The 10,496-nt window shown below is 45.0% G+C and overlaps 1 long non-coding RNA gene across 1 annotated transcript; it reads left to right on the forward strand.

Moving 5' to 3' along the window:
* Window positions 1-2,530: 2,530 nt before the first annotated feature.
* On the forward strand, window positions 2,531-5,387 carry LOC132574704 (uncharacterized). Its single transcript, XR_009555638.1, has 2 exons — window positions 2,531-2,956; window positions 5,007-5,387. It is a non-coding gene; the product is annotated as an uncharacterized LOC132574704 (long non-coding RNA).
* The last annotated feature ends 5,109 nt before the right edge of the window (window positions 5,388-10,496 follow it).

The raw sequence follows: 10,496 nt of genomic DNA on the forward strand, positions 1-10,496 counted from the left end.
GATGTCAGAACAAGAGAAAAGAATTAGCAAATGATGGTTACATCCAGGGCTTTTTTTGTAGCAGGAACTCCTTTGCATATTAGGCCACACACCCCTGATGTAGCCAACCCTCCAAGAACTTATAGGGCCCTTAGAACAGGGCCTACTGTAAGCTCCAGGAGGACTGGCTACATCAGGGGTGTGTGGCCTAATACGCAATGAAGTTCCTGCTACAAAAAAAGCCCTGGTTTCATTTAACTGATGCAATGATGGTGGTGATGACAAATCCATTACTAACATAAACATTTCCTTTCTAGCAATTTTTGGTGGATAAAACAGTGCTCTAGAAGTGTTCTTAGCTTTAGTGGGTTGTACAACAGAGACAGCAACTCTAACAACATGTGCAGTACACATATAGGATCCCAAGCCATGATAGATTGGTTCAGATGAACCCTAACTGTGGGCTACACATGTTTCCTGTCATGATCCCCTCCAATGAATCTGACTCAGAATCCCTAGAGGGGCCAAGGCCAGTGACTGAGGAGGGCCTGGTATGACAGATCCACATGTAGACAATGCCTCCTCAGTGCCAGAGGCCACTCTGGCAGAACTTGCAAGTGAGACATCACCAATGGCCACTGAGATAGCCCCCATGCTTGCAGCTCCCTGAGACCCATCCCCTCTCTGCACAAACAGCAGCAACAAAAGGCCCCAGGCTGAAATGACCCAGCAAAGCCAAATTGCAAGATTGGCTGCATGCAAACTCATGAGCTGGGCAGTGATACCAATACTTCTTTGCAGGATCTTGGCTAAAGCTCAGCTCAGCCACAGGAACTCAACACCTGCCAGTAGGCCAGCTGAGCCTGATTACCTTCTAGTTTATTTAGGCTGAGGCTCTGGAAGGCTGCCTTGCTGGACCAACTGGTCTACTAGGCACATGCCTGTGTTCCTGCTCTTTAGTACATCCACTTACAGAAATACTAACCTTTGACTCCAATTCCAGTTCCTGGCTATCAGCTGTTCCCAAGCTTTGCTATCTAGACCTGTGGGCACTGCTCCAGAGGAGACCTAACTAGGTCTGCCTGCAGATCACAGGACATTTCGCTAGGCTGAAAACTTGACCCAAGACTGAACATACACATACTGATTCAGATTGTGCTAATACTGGTGGCCATGGCTTTTTTTGAGCAGGAATACACAAGAACACAGTTCTGGCTGGTTTGGATTCAGGGAGTGTGGCCTAAGAGGTAAATATGCCCTGCTGGTGGCCATCTATTCAGAGTATGGATGATAGGAAGGAAAAGATTGGAACACAGGTATGTGCCTAGTAGACCAGTCTTTTCCTTCCCACCATCCCATGCTCCAAATAGATGAAGGCTTCCATTTTAATAACTCAGTCCTACACCAGGTTCTGCCTGTATAATTATATACACATTACTGTATAGCAGAGGGGCCACAGTCCCCTGAAGAGAAGCCATTAGTGCTAGCAAGAAGATACATACTTAAGCTGGAATTAAGTATGATGGCATATATGTCTGGCACTGAATGTAGCAGCCATATGTCTAGCTCCCTGCCCCTTCCTTACATGCGAAAATATATCTCCATGTTCTGAACAAGATCGTTTGTTCATCTACTATCCACCAACTGTGGTGGCCATAATTGTAGACTGGGGAACTTAGGATATCTGTACCAGACATCAAGGAAGAGGAATTGGACACAATACTGCCATTTTGTATGGCAGCCCATACATTTTGTAACATCATGCTCCAGCCTTGAAACTGTGTTTCTGCTTGCTAACTCCCTTGCTAGTGATCATGGTGAAACTTTTTAGCATTGCCAAGAGAAACCAGAAAATGGCTGTAGTTAAATCAGAAGTTATGACATGCTGCACTTCACAGATCAAGGTAATTTGAAGCATACATGAATGGAGCAGTCTGGGGACTTCTTAAAACATTAATTACATAAAGGGCTGACCTCTTGTCCATATATCCACATATCCATGGATGTTGTCCTTTAGAAAGCAAAACAATGAGTACAAGACTTCCTTTCCCTGGCAGCAACAGACCAAATTCCTCCCTCCCCCCTTTCCATTTCCCTTAGAAATGACTAGGACAGAAATAGTTTGTGGTCTGATTTAACAAGAAACTGATTTACTCTTCAAATGTGAGAATGCCCAAAGAACCTCATAATGTGAAAGACCTATTTTTAAAAAAGAAGATAGGTTTGCCAAAACTTTAGTTGAAAACTTTGCAATGATAAGGAAAGTATGTAGTAAGGAATTATGCTGGGCAGCACCAACTCAGGAATTCTATAACCTGAAAGCTGGGACTCCCTAGTCCACTATGAAAAACAAGTTGATTACATATCCAAAGTCCCCAAAATCTTACTATGTTTCTGCTCCAAACTTGCCTTCTTCCACTTGATGATGATCCCACAGGGCTAGCAAGAGGAACAAAAAAAAGCTGCTTGATGTTGTTAAGGACCCACATCCAGCAAACAAATGGAAGTTGGAAGAAAGGTTAAAGAATCTTGAAAGGCTAGCTTACTAGACCTGTCTAACAGTTAGTCTCTGAGAGAGAGCAGAAAAGGGAGCTGCTGAAGGAGTGAATGTATGCCTTTTCTTAACTGCTTAGGAAAATTAGCTGAGGCTACTGTGTGGAACCAGAGACTCTGAGGGTGTGTTAGCTTGCTGGGAAGTGTGGAACCGCTGTTTTGGTTTGTCTGTTTCAACTGGGCTGTAGCTGAGAGTAATTGATTGCATCCGGTGATTGTTGCTAATTGGAAGGGTCTGTGTTGCTTGGGGCTGACAACTGACCTCATCCTCTTTGAATTTGTAAGGCTGCACCTCACCAGAGATGTGAACTGAAGAGTGAGAGCCAAAGGGTTCTTGGCCTGTGGCTCTCAGCCTAGGGATTCTGAAAGAAGCCCAGGAAGGACCATGAAGCCAGAGCCCTAGCTTCCTTGAGTTCCCAGTAAGGTAAGTGGTCTTTCCGTAAGTATAGCCACATAAATATGAAGGGTATTAAAAAAGTGGTTATATGTATTTATTTATTTTTAAAAAATAACCTTAAGAAATCAATTATGAAGGCAGAATGCCAGCAGGGGGTTGGGGGCTGTCCAATGTTTTTTTTACTGAGTGTCACATGTATCACTATCTGCCCACTGGATGGAAGTCTTGGATGTGTGCTCAGTGCAAGGAGCTCCTGGTTCTCAGGGAACAAGTTTGCACCCTTGAGGCTGAGGTGGCTGACTTGAAGAAGCAGAGGCAGTCAGACACATGGACAAGATTCTTGGGGACTCGTTAGATGGCAGCCCTGCTGCTCTCAGGGAGCAGGAAGGTCAAGAGGAAATGGCACCATGCTGAGGATAAGAGGAATGTGCCCTCAGAAGGGACCTCTTCTTCAGCAGGTGAACAGGAATCCTTTCACACCAAGGAGCCATCCCTGGGCAGGGAGGGAGAGGGACTTTTGGTAGTTGGTGAATAAATCCTTAGGCAGGTAGACAGCTGGGTGGCAAACCCATGTACTGACTGTATGGTGACTTGCCTGCCTGGTGCAAAGGTAGCGGACATTCTAGATAGGCTGACAGTTAGTGCTCATGGTACATGTTGGCACCAACAATGTGGGAAAATTCAGTTGTGTGGTCCTGGAGGAAAAATTTAGGCTGTTAGGCAGGAAACTCAAGACCAGGACCTCCAAGGTAGCCTTCTCAGAAGTGCTACCTGTTTCACATGCAGGGCCAGAGAGATAGGCACAAATTAGGTGTCTCAATGTGTTGATGAGACAATGGTGTAGGCAGGAAGGGTTCAAGTTTGTTAGGTACTGGGATGCTTTTTGGAACATATGGGAGCTGTACAAAAGAGATGGTCTCCACTTGTCCTGAAAAGGAACCAGGCAGCTGGTGCTTAAAATCAAAAAGGTGGCAGAACAGTTTTTAAACCGAATCTTGGGGGAAAGCTGACAGCAGATGAAATATCTCTGGCTCATCTCAAAGAGATAAAGGGTTAACTGTTACTTTTCTACAGGACGATTAGAGTTGTCCACGGAGATAGTGACAAGCAATATGGACTGCCTGGCAAGGTCTTGAGGCAGCTGGAGGAAGGTTGTGGGCCTAACATGCCTGGTAAATTATAGATGTTTATATACAAATGCTAGAAGTGCCCATGGTGAAATTGGGGAGTTGGAATGCTTAGTGTTTCGGGAAAACATAAGCATTGTGGGCATTTTAGAAGCTTGGTGGGATGAGGGAAATTAGTGGGACATGGTCATTCCTGGATATAAATTATATTGGAAGGACAGTGGAAAGGGTTGGAGGTGTGGTGACTCTGTATGGCAGAGAGAATATACAGTCCAGTAAGACTGAGAAGTTAGGAGAAATAGATACACTTCTGGAAATACTATGAGTCGAAATAGTGGACCCAAAAGGAAGTTTAACTCTGGGAGTTTGTTATCACCCACCAGATCAAAAGATAGAGGATGGTTATAAAATCATGAATGAATTAAAGATAGCAGCTAGACAAAATAACTGTGTAATAATAGGTGATTATAACTACCCACACATTGATTGGGTCAATATGTGTTCAAGTCGGAAGAAGAGATTAGACACTCTCAATGACTGTGCTATGGAGCAGATGGCTTCTCTTATGTTCTTATGAACTCCTACCAAATGAGCCATTCAAGAAGTAATTCTGTGGGTGGATGTATTAAGATGGCTTTAAAGCAGGATTAAACAGATGCATATGTCCATCAATAGCTGCTTGCTGTGACAGCCAATGGGAGCCTCCCCTTCAAAAGACAAAAAAACAGTGATAGGATGCAACATCATGTTTTCTATGGTCTCTTTGTTGGCTTTCCTGAGTTGGCTAATTTGTGAAGCAGGATGTTTTCTATGGTCTCTTTGTTGGCTTTCCTGAGTTGGCTAATTTGTGAAGCAGGATGCTGGACTTAGATGGCTCTCTGGTCTGGTCCAGCAGGACATCTCTTTTGTTCTTATATAATGTTGAAACCCCACTCTTCTATCAAAAGCAGGAAACGAAATGACTGAGTGGGGATTCTCCTCACCATTGGAAAGGAATTTGGAACTTTGATATGATGGGAGGAATCCCGTGTCAATCAAGATGTCCTTCACCTCCAAGAGAGAGCCTCCAGTAGACATTGCAGCAAGTTTGGGGATTTGGTTGGTCTGTAGGACTTGGCTTCTTTGAACTTGCAAATGGTCTGGTATTCTGACTTCAGAAATTACTGTAAATGCACTGGCACAAGGCTTGTGCTGTCAAAATAGCTTGGAAGAAACACAGAGAGAAAGTAGCCAGGAAGGGTTGTCTTTGCATCCTTCAAAATGATAGGTTGTTATGAAAAATTAAGCATTCCATATGTAATACATCTTCTTCCTTGAGGTATTTCCAATCATTGAAGCTATATATTGGCTTATTTTTTTTTGGTATTTAAATCCCTGAAGTTGAAGAGACAGATGGCTAAGTGGTGGGCAGATGGGTAAAAATGATGAATAGCTATAGACAAGGTTAACTAATAGTACATTTGTCCACTGTGTTAGTGCAATCTGCTTCCGCCTGGAATACATCCTGAACTCTTGAGCAAGCTAACAAAGAAGAGCATACTTTTTATCACTCATATTTTATCTAAAAGAACAGTTGTCAACATCATTCACATTGGCTCATGCCATGAGCCTCTTTTTACATTGATAAAGTGCTGTGGGTGATTTTGCATGCATTAACTATACGTCGCATGCAGCATCTGTTATTTCAAACTACAGCTTGCTAGAATGTTGGTGTTTCTCTCCCCCCCCACCCCTCAACTATCTCAATGCCCTTGAATGAACAACATACCTCCAATAAGGTTGCAATGGAGGTATACTGCATAAATTGTATAAAATGTTCATATATTAAGATCTCCACATTTTCAGCTTAGTTGTTCCCATATCCCAAATATCACAGTTTTCATAGCCTTCAACCTGGCCTTTGGAGGAAAAATGTACGCACATTGGGGTATATTTCCATTCCAAACCAAATTCCCATGTTTGCTGTTGTTCAGTTGCACAGTCGAGTCTGACTCTTTGAGACCCCATGGACAAAGTCATGCCAAGCCCTCCTGTCTTCCACCATCCTCCGAAGTCTGATCAAATTCATGTTAGTTACATCAGTAACACTGTCCAGCCATCTCATCTTTTGCTGTCCCTTTCTTCTATTGCCTTCTGCCTTTCCCAGCATCAGGATCTTCTCCAGTGAGTGCACCCTTCTCATTTGGTGGCCAAAGTATTTGATCTTCAGCTTCAGCTTCTGACTTTCCAGGGAACAGTCAGGGTTGATTTCCCTTAGGACTGACTGATTTGATCTTCTTGCAGTCCAAGGGACTCTCAAGAGTCTTCTCAAGCACCGCAATGCAAAAGTATCTGTTCTTCTGTGCTCAGCCTTCCTTATGGTCCTTCCTTATGTATGGTACAGCCATACATTACTACTGGGAATACCATTGCTTTGACTATATGGACTTTTGTTGGCAGGGTGATGTCTCTACTTTTTATTATACTGCCTAGGTTTGCCAAAGCTGTCCTCCCAAGGATCAAACGTCTTTTAATTTCATGGCTGCAGTCACCATCTGCAATGATCTTGGATCCCAAGAATGTGAAGTCTGTCACTACTTCCATGTCTTCCCCTTCTATTTGCCAAGGTGTGATGGGGCCGGATGTCTTGATCTTAGTTTTTTTTATGTTGAGTTTCAAGTCTACTTTTGTGCTCTTGTCTTTCACCCTCAACAAGAGGTTCTTTAGGTCCTCTTCACTTTCTGCCATTAGAGGGGTGTCATCTGCATATCTGAAGTTGTTGAATCTGAATTCCGGCTTGTGATTCATCCAGGCCAGCATTCTGCACTATGTACTCTGCATATAAATTAAATAATATACATCCCATGTATCTACAGGTAAAATCCCACAAAGTTTTTTGTTCATTTGTTTGTCTGTGGTTGTCACACAGCAGGGCCTAGCAGGGCCTTCTACTGGCGGCCACCACTCTGGGAGGGCCCAGAGCACCTTTTCTTCCTTATTAATAATTGTGACCAAGGAGACAAGAGGACCCAAGAAGTATAACAGGAACAGTTTATTTACAGTGCTCAAATAATAAGTGGGTATAAAAGTAAAATATATATATACAGTAAAGGTTGGTGCAAAGAAACAAAAGCCCTGATGCGTTTATCTATACAGTCCCTACTCTAATACCAACACTTAACCCCTTGGGTAAAGAAACTCTCCCCTGTTGCAAGCTCTCCAGGCTACAGCTTTCCTGGAAAAGAACACACCCTGCCTGGGCTTGGCTCTTTTATGTTCTCCTCCCAGGCCCCACCCATCTCTGGGCCAGTTTCCCTCCAAAACCTTGCCACCCAATCAGAGGGACAGAAGGGATCCTGGGAAATGTAGGCTCTTTTGCAACTCCTAGGTAGGCTTCTCTGGCGCCTGCAGGCCTCATTAGGCCCAGGATCATGACAGTGGTTGTCATAACAGGTTGTATCTTTGCAATGCACTTAAAAATAGGGCACTGTCCAATGATCCATTCATAATCCAACCAAAATCCAATGCACTTAAAAATGGATCATGCTTTTCTAAATTTATGGAGTAGGGGGGGAAACCTATGGAGTATATATTTTAAAAAAATCTCTGTGGCAAAAGTGCATAGATTATCCAGGGGTTATTTTCTACCCAGATATTTTGTTTTGTTTTACAGGAAACAGACTGTAACTGGCTATACTTTGGGGACATTGTTTGCCAACTGTAAAGGTGACAATGTCCTAAGAGGAAAAGTTTCTACAGCAGGGGTGGACAAACTTCCTTAACTAAAGAGCCACATAAAATAAACATCAGATTTTGTGAGCCACAGGACATGATCACCAGATGTTTGAGAGGCACAAGAGAGATGGAGGGAGGGAGGGGGAGAGAGGTGAACTTGGAAAGAAAGCAACTTTAACTTTAAATGCGTTCTCCAAGTTGCAGGCTGGCTTGGCTTAGAGAAGTGATTTAAAGAGAGGAATGCCTTCTTCAAGCTGGCTTTGAAAACCACACAATCATGTGTGAAAGAGCCACATGTGGCTCCTGAGCTGCAGTTAGGGTGGCCAGACCGTCCCGGTCTCCCGGGACTTTCCCGGTTCTGGCCCCCAATTCCCGGCTCCCAGGCTGGCTATACCGGGACCATTAGAAGTCCCGGTATAGCCAGCAGGGAGTCGGCGGGAAGGCGGGGAGTGAGGGAGCCAGCGTCCCTGCGCGTGCGCACGGCGGTGTGCACACACGCAGGGACACTGGCTCCCTCACTCCCCGCCTTCCCCGCCCGCGCGCGCGGCCCAGCGGCGGTGGCGGAGGCCGGGGAGGCCGCCGCGGGTCCCTGGAGGTCCGTCCTTCCTTCCTTCCTTCCTTCCTTCCTTCCTTCCTTCCTTCCTTCCTTCCTTCCTTCCTTCCTTCCTTCCTTCCTTCCTTCCTTCCTTCCTTCCTGTGGCATCGGTCCCATCATTGTGGGGCCCAGGGGGCCGGCGCAGCGGCACGCTGAAGCAGCCTGTCGGTCACTTCCGGGTTCCTGTCCTGCATCTCGACCTGTGTTATTAGTGACAGGCTGCTTCGGCGTGCCGCTGCGCCGGCCCCCTGGGTCCCACAACGATGGGACCGATGCCACAGGGACGGGCTCGAAACACTCTATAACCCCTCAAAAGAACAGCAGTCTAGCTCGCTTCCCCCGAGCCCTGCCGCCATAAGCCTCAAGGGGGCTCATTTTGCGGCATCTCCCGGCGGGAGGGTGGCACCCGCATGGGACACATATCAAATGAAAGAGGGGGCACAGGGCTATCAGAAACAGCTGGCGGAGGGAGTCAGGAGACCCCCCACTGGGGGATCCACACCCCAAAAGTGATGAAGGTGGCGCAGATAGAGCCAACAGAGCAAACAGGACAAAATAAATAGGCTGCATTATGCAGCACAGTCTCACTGGAATCTCACTGGAATCTGACTGGCTTCTCAGCGTGGAACCCGTTCTCTCTAGTCTTCTCACTTTGAAAAAAGTAAAAAAAGAGTTTTATTTAACTTTATTTCCCCCTTTCCCTCTCTATAAATAATCTTGGTGTTTCCGGCGGTGATATTTGGGGGATTTTTGGGGACGTCACAGCAAGTGCTGTGAAGTCACTTCCTGTTTCCGGCAGTGTCATTTGGGGGAAATGATGTCATTTGGGGGAAATGATGTCACAGGAAGTGATGTCACTTCCTGCTTCCGGCAGGTGGCGCGGGGGAAATGATGTCACAGGAAGTGATGTCACTTCCTGTTTCCGGCGGTGGCATGACATCACCGGAAGTGATGTCACCGGAAGTGACGTCACTTCCTGTTTCCGGCAGCACATGCGCTCCGCGCGCACGCCCCTACCTTCCCCCTCCCAAAGGTGTCCCTGGCTGGCCTTCAGACATTATGGCCACCCTAGCTGCAGTTTAGCCACCCCTGATCTACAGCCACTGTTCTCTAAATTCTACCCAAAAAGTATAAACAGGATAGCTAATTCATCCCAGTAGTATTTTTAGGGTTAAGGTAACATAGTACCATGTTGAATGAACTCTTATTTATTCAAATATTAAATTATCTAAATCCTTTAGACACATTAAGGTTTAAATTATGAACTTGTTGAAATTTATTCTTTGAAGACATTTCTGTTCTGCACTTCCCATGAAAATTGCATGAAGCGATGCAGTGATTAATGCAGACTCACATACAAGGACCTATAGGAATAGTGAGTGGCCTCTAAGTAATCAAAGGAGAGAGTGTATGAAGGAAATAGAAGGCTTACAATCATAGGTGTAGGGTTCTGTCCTCTTCAGGAATAAATTTTCTTATTTAGTACCAGACTAAAGATTGTTTTTTTAAAGATTTTTTTTTTAAATTCTGATGCTTTTGTTCCCATCCCTTCTACATACACCATTTTTGCATTGTAGGATAAATATACTAGGTATGCATAAAGCTCTCCATTTGGGAGGGGGTTATGGACAAGAAGTCCAGGTTCTTTCCTCCTTATTTTCCTGAAAATCCAAGTTTGCTTGTTCACCAAAGAGACAGCTTATGCTTGTTTGATGCCTACTGTTCTTATCATTCACCTATTTGTCACCTGATGTGTAAACTGCAGTGACTGTTGTTGCACAAGTAATTATACAATTAATTACTGAAAGAGCCAGTTTGTTGTAGTGGTTAAGTGTGCAGACTCTTATCTGGGAGAACCAGGTTTGATTCCCCACTCCTCCACTTGCAGCTGCTGGAATAGCCTTGGGTCAGCCATAGCTCTTGTAGAAGTTGGCCTTGAAAGGGCAGCTGCTATGAGAGTCCTCTCAGCCCCACCCAGCTCACAGGGTGTCTGTTGTGGGGGAGGAAGGTAAAGGACATTGTGAGCCACTCTGAGATTCTGAGTGGAGGGTGGAATATAAATCCAATATCTTCTTCTTACTGTTGGAAAAGAAGCACATGGAAAGTGCAAAAGTGACTCTATAGTGATTTC

This window comes from Heteronotia binoei, chromosome 7, assembly GCF_032191835.1.
Source record: "Heteronotia binoei isolate CCM8104 ecotype False Entrance Well chromosome 7, APGP_CSIRO_Hbin_v1, whole genome shotgun sequence".
Taxonomy (NCBI): domain Eukaryota; kingdom Metazoa; phylum Chordata; class Lepidosauria; order Squamata; family Gekkonidae; genus Heteronotia; species Heteronotia binoei.